The sequence below is a fragment of the Columba livia genome, chromosome 16, assembly GCF_036013475.1.
Source record: "Columba livia isolate bColLiv1 breed racing homer chromosome 16, bColLiv1.pat.W.v2, whole genome shotgun sequence".
NCBI classification, from domain to species: domain Eukaryota; kingdom Metazoa; phylum Chordata; class Aves; order Columbiformes; family Columbidae; genus Columba; species Columba livia.
This window is the reverse complement of record NC_088617.1, coordinates 917,542-938,780: the sequence shown is the minus strand read 5'-3', so window position 1 is coordinate 938,780 and position 21,239 is coordinate 917,542. Positions and strand designations below refer to the sequence as shown.

General features: G+C 48.3%; 1 protein-coding gene across 3 annotated transcripts in view; it reads left to right on the top strand.

Annotated features, from left to right (window-relative positions):
- KCNB1 (potassium voltage-gated channel subfamily B member 1) overlaps positions 1-21,239 on the top strand; it is a 110,650-nt gene that overhangs the window by 6,091 nt on the left and 83,320 nt on the right. The window lies entirely within an intron of this gene.

Genomic DNA, 21,239 nt, shown 5'->3' with positions numbered 1-21,239 from the left:
TTCTGTCTGGATTTACCATAGATGAAGATGAGGTGGAGCTATTTTTCTGAAGTAGCTATTATAGCCTCAGGAAAGAAAGGCAGCTCTCCAGAAGCCAAACTGAACTGCTGTTTTTGTTGGGACTCGGTGTCCATGGCAGGGCAGTAGTGGCTACCGGTTCTCCAGCACTCTGCTTTGGGCTTTCAACCATAAGTTCTCTTTCCCAGGCCAAGGCTAAGCCTGGGCAGCTGGTTTCTGTCACCCGCAACCCAGGCAGCAGCCCCAGGTTTCCAAAGCAGAAGTCCCTCCTGTAGCCGTTGGGGGTTTTGTACTAACCAAGCCGTTTGGGATCTGTGGGTCCACCTGCCTGGTGGGACGTTTGTCCCTCGGCAGAGCCAGCACTGCTGTAGTTCTGACTAGGCTTCATGACATCCTGGAAAATCAGACTGCAGTTGGCCTATGATTTCTATTATAAGCAAATAGCACATGAGATGAACTCAACATCTTAATTAGCTAACTAATGTGGTCTTGGAAATTGTCTCATCACCAGGACCTTTGCAACAACTCTACAAGAACATTGCCCTTTTTGACTCTTAGGAGGAAAAGAAATACTACCTTTTAGTCCTTACAAATTATTTCCCCAATCAATATTTGAGCAATTAGTGTTGCACAAAGCGGGAGAGGGGGTGCGGGCAAAAGGCTGCTTGTCTTACAGACTCCTCTGCATGTGCTGGCTTCATCTATTTTTCCCTTGCTGTCCTGGAGGCTGAGAAAAACAGGATGACATCATCCATTTTGCAAAAAGCTGCTCTGCATATCTGCATGTCAAGTAGGATGTGCACTTCCTCTCCTCACTGCCTTCGCTTCCCACTGCTCCCTGTCCTGTTGGGAGCTCAGCTGTGGCGATCCCTCTGTTCTGGCAGGTTATTTCTTACCCTTGCCTCTGTTCCTGCTCTGTCTTTGCCAATGCAGTAATATCACGTTTATCCTTGAAAACATGCAACTCCAATTCTGTAATCTTATTATGCGTGCCTCTACATTTGTTGAACAGCTTTTTCTCGAGCTGCCCACTGCTCTCTGCTGCTAATCTCTGGATGTGTTGCTCAGGGATTGGGGAGGTTGCTCTGTAAGCTCTTTTCTTATTATTGTTAATAGTAGTGACAAAATAAGAATGATAAAACCTCTTGGAGATACATTTGCTACATTTAAGGCACTCTTCCCCCACATGGGCTTTCTATTCCTGGCCCTCCCTTATGGCATGCAGTTTTCATTCATCTCAAAACCTGCCTGAATTTAGCATTCAGCAGAGGAACCCCCTCTGTCTAATTGCAGGGTCACATCTTAGCCGTGCCCTGTGTCTGAGCCTCCACCACAAGGCAGATGTTGACTTTGAAGCCAGGTTGCCCATATTTCACTTGTATCTGTGACTTTCATTTTTCTGATACAGCTACTAGCTTGCCTCTTCTGCTGTAAATAGGAGAGTGTTTCCCTTCATCCAGAGCAAACTCTTCAGAGATTCTCAAAAGCAGAGCCTCATTCCAAAGCCTTTCCCATGGGCTCAGGGATTTGCCCCTTTGATCTACAGCTTATCACTGGGTTTCTAACACAGCGCTATCCTGTAGAAACACACAAGTGACTGCTGTTCTGTACCAATCTCTTTTCATCCTGCAGCTCCTTTCTGCGTCCTTGTTCTTCCACTGCACTTCTTGTATCTTTTGTCTGGGGAGCCCTAATTCTTCTGTTCGGTTCCCTGCACTGTGTCCTCTGCAGTCTCACCAGTGTCCTCCCCACCATGTGCCGCTGTGCTGCTGGTTCCCAGAACTCCTCTGCATTCCAGCCTCCTTAACTTGCAGTTTAGGGAAAAGCAAAACAAAAACCAAACAAAACCACCAAAACCCACCCCTACAACTAGTATTATTGCCAGCCTGGCGATTATGTGCTGCAATTCTTTCCTGGTTCCAAATAATCCTGCTGGGAGTCCTTGTAACATAGGAGACACACTGACCATTGGCTTGTCAGTCTCCCACATCCCTAATGCAACATCCCGTGTTGTTTCCTGCATGGGATGCATCTGCCAACAAGAAGCTTGTTCTAATCTCTCCAAGGGGGATCCTTACCCTTCAAAGGTGATCCATGCTCCGGAACAGTCACTGCAGCCCTTGGATCCAGGCAGGCAGCTGCCTGGAAATGGTTTGGGTTCCATAGTTTACAATACAAACATGCAGATCTGCAGACTCTGAAGAATTTTATATAAGGAAAGCTTAAAATTATTATGCCCAGTAGCTCTTTTGATGTACTTGCCATACAGTCCATGAAGTACAGTGTGCATAAACATATGTAGGCATACTCCTGGAGTTTTAACTTATCTGTAACTTTCTGTTAGGGGAGCCTGGAGCAGGTTTGTGGTCATGGCTGAGCACAAGCATCCACATGTGTGTGAGACCGCCTGCCTCAGGAGGGAAGTGACAGGCTTATTGCTCAGGCTGAATTCCTTGGAGGATGTGTGCTGAGGAAGTATAGTCGATGCTATTTTTAAAGCACAAGCTCTCACTTGTACCTATGAAAAATCTCTAAGAAATTAAATCCCCTTGCTGCTCATCATTCTCTCATCCTGCTCAGCCTGTGAGCAGATGTGGTTTAAGATGCCAACATCACCTGTCAAATGTAGGAAATCTTGCAGGAATGGGAAGCCCCTGTTTTGTCCAGCTGTAACTGCAGACACTTGGTAATAACGGGACTTGGAAGAAAAGTGCTGATCCCCTCAGGACACGCCGGTGTGGGGTGATGTGGGTGGGTGATGTGTGCAGGTGCTGCTTTGGCTGGTACCCGTGCACAGCCCTTGCGGCACAGCCCAGCGCGGCAGCTGCCCTGCTGTGTGCGGCCAGCAGCCTCTTCAGAGCACACCAGCGCCCTGTGGAAAAATCCATTCATTTTTTAAAACAATTTATTCACTTAACTCTTATTACAGAGTGGAATAAATATCCTTTCCTTTGTGTCCTTCCTTTTACCTGTTCCTCTTGATCCTGGAGACTGGAGTTTCCTTCTGATTTCTCTTGATGCGAGTGTCCCCATGGAGAGGAATAATCCAATGTTACTTTTACAACATGAGTGTTGCTATTTGTCATTGCTAATGGCAAAATATTTATGTCAAAGAAAGTTCACAGCTGATCACTTAGTTCTTGTAATAAACACAGTCAATATGATTTACTCCATGGAGATATCTGGCAGTAACCGAAGAGGCACAATGGGGCTCATGAACGTGAGCAAAACGCGAATATTAGCCTTCTCTGAAGAAGCCATACCTAGAAGCTATATGTTGTCACTTCTTCTAGTATGCTAAGGCAGACAAGAATCAGACTCTTACTGTTATGAGAGCTGCCCAGTTTGTTTCCTAGGTCTAGAGGCTCAGCTCCATCATGGGCTAAGACTGGGAGTGCTGGCGCTGTGGTGACAGCCAAGCTCAGCTTGGAGGTCACTGTCCTTATGGCACTGAACTGCTTCAAGGGCTGAGTGGGTAAGTGGGCTCTGTGCTGCTCTGTGCCGCAGGCCCAGGAGCTGGCGGCAGCTCAGGGATCCTTGCCCCACACCTGGCTGCTTAACTCTCCTGCCTGAGCTGCTTTAGCTTTGGCACTCCTTATCCTTAAGATGACCTTGCCCTAAGTTGGGTCCCAGGGATAACAGCCACACATTCACCTCCTGGCTTTCACAGTTACTCAGTACAGCAAAAGTAAACCTTGCAGTGAGCTTTGTCTCCTGAGTTCAGCTGGTCTCTAGCTTATCTCCAATGTCCTGCCTTTCCCCTGTCTGTTTTACAGTCTGACACTGGCTGCACGTGTTCACCAGCAGGGCTTAGGGAGGTCTCTTTTTCTGTTTTTTAATGAAAAAACTTTGCTCTCTATTCTAGAGCAAGTCTGAAAGAGTGCTGAACACCCCTACACAAACACTGTGTTTGTGTACTTGCTATAGCCCCTCCCCAAATGCTAGCATTTAAATATCCCAAACACATTCATTTTCTAGGTCGCTCAATAACACCAGCAGCCCCAGCCCTGCTTCTGTGGATGGTAAAACTCCCATTGAATGTAATAGGAGCAGATGAGTATTATAATGTCTGTACTCATCAAGCAAAGCTCTCAAAGTGCTTTGAAAAGATGGATTACTTAAGGCCAGGACAAACCTGTGATATACGTATTATCCCCATCTTAAAGTGGAGAGGTGATCGTTGCCCAAGGTCAGTGAGGAAAGCCAGGGAAGAGCTGGGGGGACCTTGGCATCCCCTGTTCCACCTCACCAGTCCCCTCTCACGGTACAGGTGAGCTTGCAGTGTCCTTCACCCGCTCCCTTTGCTCTTGCTCATTTTTAAACAAAATGGACCTGTAAATCTGATTTGCAGTGCATAAACAACATAACCACCAGAAATGTTCTCATTGGTACTGATGAACAAAACGTTTCTAAAACATTATTATACTTAGCAAATTTCATTTTAGACTTAAGATTCCTTTTTGGTGTCTCTTAAAAATACTCATTTTGCTAAAAGAGTAAGCTGAAGATGTGAGCAAAGGGGTCTGTCTCAGTTTTCTACTTAATCTTTTGTAGAGTAAGGAACTCTAGTACACACACTTCCATGACATGAAAAATCTCTATGTGCCAGGTATGCCGTTCTTGGCTGCTTCCAATGGCATCTGATGGTGGCATAAAATGGGAATAGAAACGTGTTGTGGCACAAAGCACCAGGAGCAGCTCCTTGGCTCCCTGAGGAACCTTTTATACGGCTGTGTCCAGCCTTATCCCGCTCTGCCGTGATTCAGCATCCGTCAGTCCCAGGGTTTCTCCACCCTGGCCTCTGAGTGCATTGCAAAGTGTTTGTTCTCCAGTTCTCTTGTGAAGGGGGCAGCACGGTTATCCTGCTGTGTTTGGGGAGGGGGCAGAGGGAGTAACTGGCTGCTTGGGGTCTGTGGTGCAGCAAAGAATGGAATCGTATTCCACCCCTAATCCCTGGACCGCTCTTTTCTCCAGTGCAGCTGGATTGCAGCCATAAGCAATCGAGAGGCAGCCATAATACCAAAGTGTTTAAAACTTCCATGAAACTGCCTCAGAATGAATGGCAGATTAAAGTTTTTCATATTTCTGGGGATCCTGTTTGTATCTGGCACATCCTCAGATCCGAAAAACTTCGTTCACAGGGCTGTAATTTTTCTGCTGGCTTCAAGATGTCCATCTGTTGCTCTGCACTCTTTATCTTTTTGCATCACCTGCTTTTAGTATACTGTAGTGATCACACATTAAACAAACTCTCTTTACTTCTTGTAAGTAGTGCATTTGACCACTTTGACTATTGGGAATTACTGTAACATCCTTCTATTGTCCATATGTGGCCATTCTCACAAACTATGTGCTCAACAAGTGTCTGGGTAGAGAAGGAGAGTAACTCACTTTGAGGCAACGTTTGCTGTCTGCTGCCAGAAGAACCAGCCGGTGTGGTGGAACAGGGACCTTCTGCTCCTTGTTTACTGATTTGTGAATTTTTGATAAATCGGTACTTCATAGCATAAAAGATAAACCTTTTTAGAAAAGTGAAAGAAGAACGTGTTGTCTGATTTCTTGTCAATGTGCCAGAAGTTTATTAATAATACATAATAATTATGCATTGCGTTTCGTAGTTCCTTTCATCTGAGGATCTTCAAGTGCTTCACAAACTTTAATTAATCCTCGTGACTGCCTTGTGCAGTGACTGTTATCAGTCTACACTTCAATATGACAATGCAGAAGAAACAGTAAATAGGAAAATGTCCCAGATACAGGCAAGAAGAAAAGCTGGTCTATGCAGGCAGAGCAAACCAGAGCAGGCATCAGCCCTTGGTAGCTGCATTTTGGGTAAGTGAACCCACTGCTCTACCTGTCAGTGTATGGCAGCCACTACACCTGAAGTCAACTGGTGCAGATGAGATGTAGTGTGTGAATGCTGATTTGAGAACTACTGGCCCTGCCTTGGCTGCAGCAGATGTTATTGAAGGGAGCTTTTCATGCCACCCCGGGTACTGACAGACCCAACACCCGCTGTGTGTGTTCAACCCCGTCCTGTCCGTGGCTCAGCATGATGGGACACGCTGTCCTGTAAGGAGATACTTCTATCAAACACGAGATGTACTTCATTCTAGATCACATCAGCTATCGGGGCTTGTTTCGCTAATTGACGTGTTTGTGTTCTCTGTCTGTGTTTACACACAATGCTATTCTATAGGAGTCACTTGAGACTTGCAGCAATCCCTGGGAATGGTCTCATTTAACACCCGCAGCCTTGGCCAAAGCCAGCTTTAGCATGTGCAATCTACCTGCTGAAATACGAGACCTCATGTTAGGTAAATTCCCCGGGTTCCACTAAGGCGATGCATGGCCTCTCTCTTTTCTCTACTGAATACCGGTGTGGGTATAATTCCATTATTTTTGCAAGTCCATTAAGCTAAAGAACAAATTTGATAAAGTTTCTGGCTATGAATGAAACCCACTTGACTTAGTAGTTATTTTAAAAGATGCTGTTAAGAGCTTCTTGTAAAGTGGCTGTGAAATACTTCTTAGTTTGCACTGTTTTCTGGAAAACTTGTTTCATGGTCCAGGAACCCCGGGCATGGTGATGCCATTTCCAGGAGTAATAGATGTAACTTATTTAATTTATAAACTCTTTGTATGAAATTCTATCTTTTTGTTATGTGCTTGTATAGCACTAAGTGCAACGTTTTCCTGACTCACAGCTTGTGTATGCTATCCCCAAACAGGTCATAAACATGTTTTAGAGCAAACAAAAACTGCTGTAGAGAGGTAGGGGGTTTAGTTTCCGTAACTGTTAACCCCATAACCAGACTGTCTCGTTTAGAGGAGTGGCAGAAGAATGGCCAGTGTCCGCTCTTCATCTGTGCTGCTCGCCTCACCCACTTGCTCGCTTAGGCTGGGATCCCGGTTTGCAGCAGGGCTGCGTGCTGGGCCTGTTGTCGTCCCTCGCACAGAGGCAGCGATGTCCAAAACCGCGTGTGGGGCAGAGGTGGAGAGAAAGTTATTGCGTTGGCTGGGCCTGCTTAATTCACTGAAGCTGGTTTCATCACAGGTTTTGCTGCTACAAACTAATCCTGAAGCAACTGGGAAGCATTCCACCACACGCTCCATGCTGATCTTGGCACACGAGTGCGTTACTGATACTTTCCACACGGACGTAATCTGTGGCCTTGATTTGAGCAGACCTAAGCAGGCCTGTGTGCAGAGGAAGGGTGAAGAGCTGGGTTGTACACACCGCTGCTGTGATTTGGCATGCAAATCAAGTAGTCGGAATATGCAAGTGTATCTTGCAGTTTATACAAGCAATTATTTAATCTGTGTGTGGAAAAACAGGGTAATTGTGTGCAAAACAAGTTATCATTGCATACGGTGCAGTTGTATGTTTAAACGGTCAGCAAATGAGATCCTTTCTATCAGTAATTAAGCACCTTATATCCTAAGGGAAACTAATTATTGAGTCTCTCCTTTTCTACCAAGTCCTTAACCAGTTCAAATCTCAGCTGTCATTTCATCCCTTGTTCCCTCCATTATCACCTACCTGTTGGAGTATTTATTTTACTTGGCATTTTTGGGGTGAGAATAAGCCATATCAGTGGTAACGGGCTCCTGTTTCCTGCCCACAGAATGATTTTTTGCATCAAAATGACACTGCAGATCCCTCTGTCAAGGCCTGTTTCTTTCAGTAGGAGTTCTTCACCATTGACCTTGCCGTGGTCTTTCCCAAAGTGTTTCTGGTGAGTTGAAATTCAGCTCGATGTTTGTGAGTTCAGCCCCCTGGCGTTGTGCTGCTCTGAAATGTCCTGATGTGTCCATGGAGGAGGGATGAGACCCCCAACGGAGAGGTCAATGGTCTGTTGGGCAGAGACGTGGCTGGTATTGGCAGATCGGGGGTCATGGCTTTGCTGTGAGTTTTCTGCACAAACTCAATAAGGTGGTTTTTATTGTCTCTTTTGCTCCTCTGACCAACATCTGCAAAAGACAGAAAGTCTTTCTTTGCTTTCCCCAAGCTTGTTTTGGTAGAATGTAAATCCTTTGGGTACTACTGCTTTGCCCGGTGCTCGCACATCTGAGCCCTGATTCAAGAGGAAAAGCAAACACAGTCTGCCTTTTCAGTGCCCTGCTGGTGCAGCATCAGCTCTGCTTGTACCTTCAGGAGGAATACAGATAAAGCTTAGTTTGGCCAGCTGTCACCTTTTTGATTTAGTGTCTGAGGTGGTCAATACCTAATGATTAATCTTAAATGTCACCTCTTTTCCTTTCAGACTGACTTCTTAAACTGCTGGGATGTTTCAATACACTTTGCTTAAAGTAATGACACCCTGTGCCAAAGAACAGAGAGCAAAATACGGCAAAGCTTCAGCCTTTGCACCTGTTCTGGTTTGCTGTTTGTGTGAAGTGCTTTATAATTGTCTTCTTCATTAGCAGCCTGCTGAATTCTGGTGTGTGAGGGATTAAGAACTCTAATGAATATGGATTATTTCATATCTTTTCCTCTGGGACCCAGCAGAGTGGAGATTTTTGGAGCTGTATGTTCATACAATAACAAGGAATGGGAGATGCCTTCCCCTGCCCTCTTATGAAGTTCTCTCTTAAGAGTGAGTATCAAAGCAGCCGGCTGACCCTCCTGCTCTGCCCGGGGTGTAAATGATGCTCAGATCCAGCTGATCCTCTGCCTGGATCTTACTAGAGGTGCAATGAAAGCCTTGCTAAGAACAGCAAACTTCAGTACATGCGTAACTTTCAGCATGTGAGTAGCCTCCTTGAAGTTAACAAGTCTTAAGCATCTTTAACATGAAGCATATAGGAAATAGGGAGCAAATTATGGTGCAATTAAAGGGCCCATTTCACCGAGGAAGCCAGGAGTGTGTGCTGGTTAAGTTTCTATGAAAACAAGGACGTTTCCCTTCTTGAATAAAATTCTACAGTGCATACAGTTAATGTGTCATCTGCAGCATCCAAGAGGCCTGGAGAGATTGTTTCTGCCGAACAGATGTTCAACAATCTGCGTTCTTTTTTTTTGGTCAGTTTGGGTCCTTTCTTGCTTCTACTTGAGAAGGCACATCCTCCAGCTGGAGGGGAAGGCTGCTCTCTGCTGGGGCTCTGCAGTGCTGCTCCTGGGGGTCACAGGGCGCTCTGCAGGGCTCTGCCCAAGCCCATTCTGCAGGCAGGGAAACGGGCACGCTGGAACGCTAGAGCTTCCCAACTCCCAGCTCAGGTCGGAGCCACAGACGGGTGTTTCCCACACCAAGTCAGCGGTGCAGGCGTTGCCAAACCACCCAGCTGAGCTGGTGCCTTGTGTCCTGTTGCCCAGGGCTCATTGCAAGCACACCAGTTACCCCTGCAGCTGGAACACTGCGCTGCTCAACCACAGTGAAGCACCTCATGGAGCTGAGCCCTTGCATCCTGTGTGGCCGTTAAGGTCTCGTCTGCTTTTCGTGGCTATAATTGACCCAGGAGATGTGAAGTATGGCTGAAACATGGAAAGGAATCTGACTTTTCCCTAATTCAGCCATCTGTCTCCCATTGCATGGAAGGGTTAAACATTTCTGTTATTCTGAAGCTTTTTGCTGGGGAAAACAAAGGGATGATGTTTTTATAGACACTGAACTCCTGAGCAGGGGTTCTCCCCCAGCCCCAGAAACACGGCAGCAGGACCGGCAGATGTTCTCTGGCCTGCGGAGAATATCGAGGTTCTTTTTGCCAGATAATACATCTTGGTCCTTAACTGGCTGCACAGGGATACTATTCCTCTCCAGGTGAAGGATCACATGGCCATAAAATCCTGTAATATAAACAAGGCAGATGTGGTCAGAATCCTATTTGAACAGATTTATAGCTCAACCATGGAACAGCAAACTTGCCTGGGCTTTGTGCCACAGGTAATTAATATGCATCCCGGGCTCTGTTTTCCTTCTGGACAGTGTACTCTTGCATGCTTGTGTTTTAGACCGTAAGCATGGAAGTCTGCTGTGTTCTGAGGAAGAGCCGCTCCTGGGGAGGCTGTGCTGGAAAGCTGTCGCCCTGCAGATCGCGTGGAAGTGAAAGACCTGGGAGAGCAGCACTTCCACAGCACAATTAAGGCCTCCAGGTAGCTGGCAATGAGTCTTTGTGCGGTGATTATCGTAGGGAGATCTGATGTTTGTTATAGTTTCTGTCTACACCAAGATGAAGAGGTTGCTGGATAGTGATGTTTTCTCTGTTGGTATTGGAAAGTGGCCTCCAGCTCCCTGCCCTGTCTGTGGGCTATTTATGGGAAACAAGAGTAATGTCTAGGTGCAAGTACCTACATCCAATATTGAATGCAATTTCTCTGCCATTAATTTATTCCAGTTTAGTTCAGCAAAGCATGTACATGCAGGTTTCACTTCCACGTGTGCTTTCATAACGTGGTGTGTCCCACTGGAGCAGACCAAGGCTGTGCCCGCGCTCTCCTGAAGTGGCTCAGTGCCATGGAGGAGCCAGGTGTCCATTCAGGCAACCGGCATGCTGTGGTCACACAGAGAGACAAGGATGCCACAGAGACACTTATCACCAGCAAAACCTCTTGGCAACAGGGGTGGCAGCAGGGTCCCTGTTGGTGCCTGAGGAGGCAGAGGACCAGATGGGAACAGAGCATGTTGCCTCAATATTTACCTCCTGTCCTCAAATGCAGGATGAAGCCACCTTTTTGTTTTCTCCGCTTGATGGTTTTCTTGGAGTGACGACAGTGCCCTTTGCCTCCTCTTCCAGGTGTTCGCACCCGTGGTGACTGCAGGAGTTATCACCCCTTCGGGCTCCTCAGACTTGTCCCTTTTCATCATTCACACTTAGGTCACCTCTTGGGCATTCCCTTGCAACTCCGCACTTCAAAAACTATTTGTGATTGATAATGAAGGAATTAAATAAAAAGGCAGAGAGGGCAGAACAACTTATCCCATGTTACTCCAGGGGTCACAAACCCACCACTGGATTTGGGCATAGATTTTAAACTTGGACAGTCCCCCACATATTAAATCCCTGCTCAGCATCATCCAGCTCTGTATCCAGAAACTGCTCACAATAGCGCAATTTCTCTTGGTCAGGGTACAGTATAAAATACATATCTAATTAATGACCAGTGACTTAGTGCCGTTTGAAACTGTCCATCATCCAGTACAAGGAAAGATGCCAAGCACGTTAAGATCTGTCACCTTTAGGATTTTAATAGGAAACCAGCACTGTTGCTTTGCTGGGTTATTTGTTCTATTGTTAATGGGATTTCTCTGCACTTTCCTGTCTCTGTATGGTCTGGAAAACACATCTTGGTAGGCCAGCAATCCTAGAAACATAGGCCTTGACAACAAAATCGATATGGTTTCATTAGACTTAGTGCTTGATGTGCGATTATGTTATTTTCTCAAGAGCAAGTTGCTGTGTGAGCTCGGGCAGGGAGAAGGGCTGAGCTGGGAGCTTGCTGAGCGTGCCTGGCTCTGGGCTCTGGGCTGCGGGCAGCTAGGCTTGGCTTTGCCATGTGCCGGCTTGACACTAACTCCCCAGGGGCAGGTTTTTGTGTATACTACATGTAAGACAGTTTACTCCTGGATTGTGTATTTGAAGCCATGGAGACTGGACAGCCAAGGCTACCTCGTGTTTGTGATGGAGTTACATTGCATTGCATTCTGCAACAAATTATTCCATCTCGGGTGCTCTGTGACCCTACCACAAGTTATCCCCAAATAACTCGGTCACGTGGCAGTTTTACAGCATATGTATGGGGAAAATGACCTTTTTTTTTTTTTTTTTTTTTCCCTTAAAAAAAGTAGATTAGGTAAAAAGACCTGTTTTTCTGATTTATGACTTCTGTATTGATCAACTGACAATGTCTGGAAGGCTGGTTGCCGTGGGGTTGTCTGATACCCCTAAAATAAAGAGTTTCTTTGGGTTCAGAAGTTGAGGGTACACCAGCACTAAGGCTCAGGCGTGTGTGATTTGGTCTCATTTATATTTCCCTCTGGTGGTTTATGAGATTTCATATGAGACAGTAAGAGGCGAGTGTGCGGTGGGATTCTCCGGAGCGCTGGGCTGATGAATCGCGTTTTATGTGCTGGCAAAGGCCTGAGGAAGCTCTGGGCTGATGGCTCTTTCATCCCCATGAGCCCCTTCACAGCGCTGACAGTGTTTCTGGCAGCATTTGATCAAAGTCTCTTAATTTGAGCTCTGTCAAAGGAGAAGCAATGCGAGCAGCCTCCCTCCCTCACCTCCAGCAGGAGGTCGGAGCTGAGCCCACAGCTACGTGTCCACACCAGGGTCTGCAAAGCAGTGGAGATGCATTGTGTGGTACCGCAGAGGCAACCAGACTGTGTGTGTGGTTTTAAGTCCTTGGGAAGGTGCACAAAGTGTGGGTGGAATGGCAGGTTATTTGTTATTTGAGGTGAACAACGGACACTACGTTCAAAATTACCTAATTGGCCTAATTATAGAGCTGACAGCTGTGTTATAATTGAGGTTTCCAAGCGAATGCTTCCCCCACTGCTGGGGAAAGGGTGTGGAAGTGCATAAAGCATCAAATTTGCTCCTTTTAGATTTGTTTAATGATACAAGAAGATTTGTATAGAGTGCACTAAGAAGGGCGAAGGTCACAGGTGACCTGGAGGTGTCACCTACGGGGTCCATCTTTAATGTAGACCAGCAAATTTCAAAGTCTCTTCCCGCTGTCCTTGTGTCCATTTCCCACTATTAACATCCAGGGAAGCTCCAGGGAAAGGAGCGTTCTTAAAATGTCCTGCTCTTATATAGGTGCAAATCACTGCTGGGGCTCGGACCATTAAAGAGATATTTGCCGTCATCAAGATGACGGATGGTAAAGGCTCCAGAGCTTTTCTGAGAAGAGCTGCTCATTGACTGCAGAGTGAGAGGGAGTTCAGAAGGATTAGCACTTGATAAATCCATCACAGCAGTACCACGATATTATCATTTGGATTCGAAATATCCCAAAATAGCTCGATACCCTGGTCATTTTGCATCATTTATATACTCCCAGCTGGGTAATATGACTTTCTAGAAATGAATTGGATAAACCAAGCTGTTTTTAAGAGAGCCTGTCTCTATTATTCATATATTTCTTAGCTTTTCATTCCAGCATAATAATAATTTTCTCCAGGGGGATCATTAATTCATATGTTCAAAACACAGCCCCAAATGCAAACAACAGTAAAACTCAACGTTTTCTTAATTAATGATCTCAGAAAGCACCACATCAGGCAGGTAGACACTATCACCACTTAGAACAAAGTACGCTTAGAGCCAGGTGCAGCTGTTTACCAAAAGCTTCCAGAAACCCAGCTGTAAAACTGTTTGTTTTTCCAGCACATGTCACACACTCACCGGTATTTCTCTAGGTGGAGGGAGCAATTTATGAGACGGGAAAAACATACACCTTAGGCCAACAGAGCTTTCCAATGATGCCAAATAAACAGCAACCCAAGGAAATCCCCCTGGTTTGCAGCTGTGTCTTGTGTGAGGCGGTAAAGGGCAGGATCTCGCTCGGGGTGCGACGGGCAGCGTCGCACAGACAGCGGGATGCTGCTAGCAGGGGGGACACCGGTTTGCAGGCTGGGTGGGAAGACACCGGGCTCCTCGTGGAAGCTCTTAGCAGGGTGGGAGCAATGAAGTCTGTCCTTTGAGATGAACTCAGCGTTCACGGGAACCAGTGAGGAAATCCAGTCTGTGTTTTCCCTTCTCCGGTGATGCGCAGTGCAGAACAGAGAGCTTGAAATAAAGTGGGAGAGATGTTTGAGCCCAGCAAAAAGCTCTTTACCTCGGGATGGTGCTGGCGGCCAATGCCGTCAAAAGGCAGAAGACGCACTGGGCTGAAAGCGAGTGACTGGTGAGGAAATCAGGTGCAATTAGTTGTGTTCAGGGCAGGCTGCAAGGAGGATGGGAGCCGCAAACCACGTTGATTGTGGCCCTAGGGAGCTGGATGGGTGTCAAGGTTTAAGGCAAGGCGACAATAAACTGTGGCAGATGCTCCCTGTTACCCCCTTTATCTCCCGCCACCCCTTCCGGTAACCAGGACAATGGGGAAGGTCCTGTGGGTTGTCACCTGCAGAACTGAGGTGCAAAAGTGACACAGTCTGTCATGATGTACAAAACTGCAACTACAAAGTGGACTTGAAGTGGTATTTGCTTATTTATTGACTTTCCCAGGACTCCATGAAAAGCCTTTTACAGAAGTACCTGCTGCCCCGTGCTTGGCTGCGGAGGCGGGGAAGGGTGCGGACCCGGCGCGGCCGCTGCGGGTGGCACTGGGAGCCAGACACGGGGTCGGGGCCTCGAGCGTGCACTCGTCCGTAATTCATTGTTGTGCTTTGGAAATGACGTTTGCTCTGTCTTATGTCAACCACACGCTTCTGACTGCCGAGCTGCTTGTTCTTTTGCTTAAGCTCTGCCTGTGCCCTGACAAAGTGTTTCTAGTAGTTTACTTTTGATTACTCTCAGCCTGGCAGAAAGTTATGGACGCAGATGTTATTCTCCTGGTAACACTAAATTCCACTGCGGTGGGTTATTTTTTCAGCCCGTCCATCAGGCAGATAAAACCGGCTCCTTTTTTCTCCACTGGCAGGTTTCTCAAGGGCTCTTTCAAAGCAGGTGCATAAATTGTAGCAAAACTGAAGTCAGAGGAAAACTCTTAAGCTGCACCCTACTGAGAGGGATTATGGGCAGTGGAAAGTATGAGTCATGGCACGGCTGCCGCTTTGGGACGGAGTTAACGTGGCTCTGGGCAGGGCACGGAGGGTCCTCTGGAGGGGCGGCCTGTTCTTGTCTCTGTAAAACACATTTCACCTCCTGCAAATCTGATTAGAGTTTAAAAACAACAGCAAAAAAAGGTCAGCGAGAATTGCTTATCCCTTGATCTTTCCCTAAAGTCTAATTTCTTGGCTTGATTTCCAAAAATGTCAGTACCGGGAACGCGGTGGTGTTTAACTCTGTTTTGGCAGTTCAGCAGCTGTGCCCAGGAATTTACCCTGGCTGCCCTTTATCTCTGCAGACACACTCACACGTGGAACCTGAATTAAATGCCAGGGTTAGAACTTCGCTTCTGATTCTCGTGGCTTCTGTGTTACATCGGGTGCCCTATTGCAGCTGGGGAGCTGGCTGGTGCCCATCTGGGAGTAAGATCTGCTCCTGTGCACCCCATTCTGGACTTTTGATTAATATTTCTCTCCTTGCACAAGGTATCAAGCTTTATAAGTATTAACTACAGGAGCTGTGAGGCTGGAAGTTGCTCCCATAGAGCTGGGGCTGCGTTTGTCTCCCTTAGCCAAGGGAAGTGCAAGGGATGTCTGGCACACCGTGTACACACACACACTGAACAGTGCAAATCTGAAGCATTCGCTGTGCAATTGGCCTCTTTGTGTTCTGCTCCCCTGCATCTCTGCTCTTCAGCCTGTTGTGAGTCAATGGGCTGATTTCCCGCCGGGAACCTGTGGGATAGCAGTATGTAAAGCATTGGATTTCATAGCTCCTTGTCCATGGGAAAGAGACAAAGCTGGAAGGAGTACCTCAACTCTCCATCCTTCAGCAGGAGTATTAGAGTTGGAGCCAACCTTGAATTATCCTCATTAAGTTCAGGATCTGCAGCCCAAGTGCACTGGTGGCTGCATGGTGAGTGAGGCTCAGATGAGGGGGGACTCGTGGCCCTGCCAGTTTGTGGGCATCCATCCGGACCCTTCATCCCTCCCGAAAGAGCTCTTGTGGTTCTTTGAAGAGGGAGAGAATAAAAAAACCAAATACACAGACAGTCTCTACCTCTGAAAATTTCTAAGGGAGCGAGGTTAACAAGGGCTGTCTTTAGTCTCAACTTTCACAAAGGCAGATTACATGGAAATAAGAAAACAAGGCTTGTAAGGATTGTATTTTTCCCCAGGCAAACACAGGGGATGGTTTTAACTGAGAAATGCCTTGTTCTTCAGCTTAGTCTTAAAATGTAACACATAACCAGAGGGATATAATTTTTCTGTGAAGTTTATGACACTATCTTTGTTAGATTCGTTCCTGATGATTCACTTGTCACAATAAGAACCTCAGCCGAGAAGCAAAGCGCCGCGGCTCCTTGGCCGCTCCTGGCTCTGCCGGTGCAGAAGTTGGTGCCGGCGGCTGCAGCCTCCAGCGTCACCCGGGAAAACACTCCCAGAACACGTGCTGGGCGGGTGACCACGCCACCCGTGACCCTGGACAGGCAATCCGGTGTGGATCACGGTGTGAGCACACCTGGGCTCCAGCTCTGCACTGAGGAGAAAGAACATCCAGCCCGACGCTGCTTTCCGTCCCCTCCAACGCCTGATGTGCTGGCGGCAGCGAGGGGTGGTTGACCTGGAGCAGGAGGGCTCTCTGTGCAGCAGCAGCTGCTTTGGCCTGACACAAGTAGAGGATTGAAGTGTCAGTTACCCAAAACCCAGGAGGTTTAAGGCATTAAATTATGTGATAGCGTGCAATGACAGTTACGGTGTTTCTCTTGTGTTTGCACTGACAGCTCCTCTGTCTGTGTGCTCTCGTGTTTATTTTTCCTTTTGTCTCCATCCTCCCACACCTGCATCTCCTTTACTTGAGCCTGGCCAAGCCCAGGTCACTCTCCCGTCCCGCAGTGAGGGGTCTGTGCTGAGCAGGGCTGCTCGCTCCCCGCTCACACCTTGGATCCTCTCACTTGACCACATTAACCCCTGCTTGGTTCCATCTGCTTTCAGTACTGCCCTCATGGGGCTCTTCAAAAGGGTGTTGCTACCATTGTTCTGTGTTTCCCCTATACATACTCCTAGAACCCCATCTTCCTTCCCTATTTATATGTAAACTTTCTGTTATTATATTTCTTTCCTTTCTTTGTTGCTATGTAAAATGTAAGTAATGCAAATGTTCCAGTTGTGAATCCTGGTAAGGGGGAGTCCTACCGCATTGTGCTGACCTGCTCAGGGGTTTTGGGGATATTCTTTTCAGGACATAAATATAGCTGGATTGTGTTCAAGGTTGAGGTGAATCAATGTAAGGTGAGAAATGTCTGAACAAAATCCTTTGTACTGCTTAGGCTGCAAGGCAAGAGTTGTTTCTGTTTCTTGCTGTAAGCTGAGCTTTTTGTCCTGGTTTTAGTTTCTCCGCATAGTTGCTCATCTCTCCTCCCAGTCTGAGATGCCCCATCAGCAGCGGTGCTGACCCCCGACACTGCCCACCCACGGGGACCCTGGGCTGAAGCAGCCTCCAGGAATAACAACCTGAAGGCCCCTCATGCATGTGATGTTCACCCAGGCTGTCACCCACCCCCGGGCTGCTCCAGCCCGCTCAGCACACCTCGGGCTGTCACAGCATCTTCTCTCTGCGCGGCACCCATGGCCCAGGGACTGGTCATCAGTGCAGCAACCCCCAAACTGCCCCGCAGGTCGGGAGGGTGGGCTCACATCAGCACAGCAGCTCTCGCTAGGTTTAATTTTCCCTTTCTGTAGGTTCTTGCCTTACAAATATTTTATGGTTTTCAACAGCCTCACTAATGGGCCTTGCTGACAAATTCACAAACATTGGCATGGTACACTTGTAATTAATATTTCCATTGCCTTAGGGACAGGCAGTGAGAGAGGGACTGCAGGCAGGGCTGCAGCAGCTCGTTAGGCAGCCGTACGGGCAGAGCGCAGCCCATCGTCACCCTCTGCCCCCCGAATCCCCGCGGAACTGCCGAGGTGGGCAGGGCAGCGGGTGAGGAGACCCCGCTGGCACTCGTGGCGGCAGAACCTCAGCTCCTGCAGCGCTTCCTCTGCCCGACTCACTGCCCGTACCCCGGTGATGTGACTGCGCACCAGCCACCAGCGACTGGTGACCTGGCGACCGCTGTCTTCACATGTTCATGTTACAGCTGTTAACAGCTGTAATGTGCTATCCACAACTTCAATCCAAAACGGTAGTCTAATGCAAAGGAAGATTACTGCTTTATCGTTTATTCTAATCCTGGTCTGTTAGGTGCTAGAGATGTTAACATTTAAACGCACTTTTCATTATTCACCTGTTGTGCGGCTTCTCAGCCTGTGTAAGTGGTTCCAGCCCTGCTGCGTGCGGTTGGTTCACGCTGATCGATGCCGGCTCAGGACCTGGCGCTGCTGCCGACACTTAGGTAGCTGGGAAAAAAAAAGTTCTGTGGTATTGTTTTCAATCAGAAGGTCAAACAGCTCAAGATTATGATGAAAATAATTTTTCTGCCAACACTTAGATCAGCTGTGCTGAATTCACACATCAGAGCGACTGCGGTGATTTCCTTCATGCTGACTAATGCAATCATGAAGACTGTGGCTGGTTCCACCTCTTCAGGGCTTTGTTCGGAGCATCAGTTGCCAAATTCATCGTCAGACTTTATGAATCATGTTTATTTACGTTGCAGAAGCGTTCGGGAGGGTGGTCCCTGTGCCTCGGGGCCGGGCAGGCACCCTGGGCCAGGGGATGCACTCTCGCTTCTAAAAGAGACGGGAAGGCAGGGGCCACCCCTGAAGACTGGAGAACACTGTTCATCTCCTTGCCAGGTCTTCATATGAGATGCTGGGAGTGAGAGAAAGATCTTACTTTCCTAGATGGAGGAGGAAACTGCACCACTCTGCTGCAGAGAGAAACAATATTTTCTAGGCCAGTGCTAAAACCATTTATTACTATAGCATGGGCACAGGGGTTTGTGTTTTATTGGCTTAGAGTGAAGTTTTCATAGCAAAACTTCTTTTTGAGGAAAAGATAAATGCTCCCAGCACTGGCAAATTAATGCATTATCCCTTAGATGAATTACTGTAAAGCAAAATAAGGTGCTCATTATTTATTCAAAGCTTCACTAGAAGTCCTTGGTGGGTACTGAGCTCAGAGGCCTGGCTTGGTGACTTTGTCACTCCCACTGTATCGAGGTGGCGTGCAAATGCTCACGCTTGCTCTGTGTTGGTGGGGAGCCCAGCGGGTCGGCTGCAGGGTGGATCCGCACCCACGGTGTGGGAAGAGCCCGTTCTCGCAGGGAATCACCGTGCTTTCCTCCGCTGACATGTTTCTTACACGCGGCATTTCACTGGCATCTCCACGGAGTTCCCTCTGCTTGCAGGGAGGGCCCTTTTTCCCCTTAGTAGTGGCAAAGATTTACTTTTAAACCAGGTAGCTGGCTGGACCACCATGGACCCGCAGCTGTGTCACACCAACGCACTCCAAGCTGTCCAGTGGTGCTGCACAACCGAGCGTTTTACATCAAAAACCAGGCAGAGAAGCCCAAACTCATCACATGTGCAAAGCTGCTGCGTTCAGCAGCGTCGCGGCAGGGGCGAGCGTGGCCTCGGCAGTTACTTCTGCAGATTCTCCCTGGTTTTGTGCAAAAATCCCAGCTGGATAATTGGCAGGTTTGGGTGTCTGCTGCTGCCTTGTTTGTTTTTGCCTTCCGTGCGGGATCGTGGCTTTGAAATGCTAATTGCGAACTTTCTGTGGTCTGTCAAAGGGAGTTTTGAGTTATTTTGATGTATTTTTGATGCGTTCTGGAGCTTCACAATCAAGCTTTGAGGTTTATTTAGGAAGGTAAGAACTGCTCCCGTCAAAGATGACAGCCGGAGGCCGAGCGGGAGGGGGCTGAGAGCGTTTGCTGTAGGGGCTGAAAGCTGAAGCGTCTGCACGTGGAGCTTCGGGTCTTGCCTGGGGGTTCAGGTGTTGGAGTGTGGAGGCTGGGGAGGGGTCACACCAGCACCCCTCCACTGTGGTGTTTGCGTGGGGGTAGCTGGAGCTGGGGTCCCCGGGGGCACCGGGGTTTTATTCCTTCCCCCGCTGCATTAGGGCATCGCTCCTTTTGCCGCCATCCTCCCCACGCTGGTCTGTTTAAACCTGGGGCTGCTGCAGGCAGCACTGGCCCCACGTGCGGTGTGGAGCCCAGAGCCAGCCCCCGGGCTCCGGGGAGTATTTTGGGCACTGGTGTAAGATAAATGAGAAGTGCCGTTCCTTCAGGGGGCTCCAGAAACTGGGTTGTATTGAAAAGAAATGTTATATAAGGGGCTAAAATTAGAAGGATGGAAAAAGAAGTCTCCTAAATATTCCTGTCTCTCTGTTGACACAAGCAGACTTCCACCAGAAGGGGAGGGCTCCTTAATTATACTTTTCTGACGTATTCCGGAAATTAGGGATTGAGAGTCTGTGAGCTCAGGTTGCCACCCCAGTGGGTTGCTTACGGGGGCTGATCTGAGCAGCCCTGGCCTGTTGTCCCCTCTCACATAGGGTCTGACATCCCATGCCACAACGTGATGGGCTAGGAATGGATCCTGCCCCATCTGCCGTGGGAAGGAAACACTGACACTGGTACCGCGGCATTGAACAGACAAATGGAGCCGGCGCCAGCGGAGGTTGCGCTTACAGAGGGAGCGGGTTGGAGCCATTAACTGCCCTCCCCAGACAGGTCAATTGGGATGAGCATCCCTGCAGCAGGGAATGGTGGCCTGTTTCCCCCAGCTAGGCACCTCAACAAACTGATTTATTGTTTTTAGGAACCTCCTGTTGAACTTGAGCCTATTTTGCAGTGCGGCTGAGGTTTGTCCTCCCTGCTTTTGGCTCTGCCTGCTCTACCAACAGACTGGCTTATTTGCTTTTCAAGATTTATCCCTTAAGCTGCAACCTTAGGGACCTTTCTTGCTCTGTAAATACCAGTTGTCTTTTGCTCTTTATCCAGAGAAATGGTACAGGGATATGGGCTGGGCCCAGGTGGGTGCTGGTGAGTTATTGCTATTTACAGCCGGGGCCGAGGAGCTGGGGCTGTGTACACAGCTATTGCTCTGCCCCATCAAAGAGCCTGGCAGGGAACAGCGTGAATTCGGTCATTTCACTGAGCTGTGAACACAGCTTTGGCATCTCCGGGGGAAGGAGGGATTAGAGCAGCGAGAGGACAGTGGAAAGCAAATCCCCCCCCCAAAGACGCTCCTGTCCACACAGGCGGCCGCACCATCGGCTCGTGCCTTGCCGGCGCTGCCACGCCGCGGGAAGCAGGCGCTCACCCGGTACTGTCATCCCCGACTGCAAACAGCCATTTCTCTGGCGCCCACACACTCGGCATCACAGGAAACCGGAGGCTTTATATAGAGGTGGGAACCACACTCCCGAGCCCCCCCGGCGCGGAGGGGTTGCCTCGCATGTGCTCGCTGCACCTTCCGAGGAGGAGGAGGACGAGGAATGCCGGCTCCTTGATCTGCTCGCGAGAGCCGGCATGTGCCCCCTTTGCAGGGCTGCTT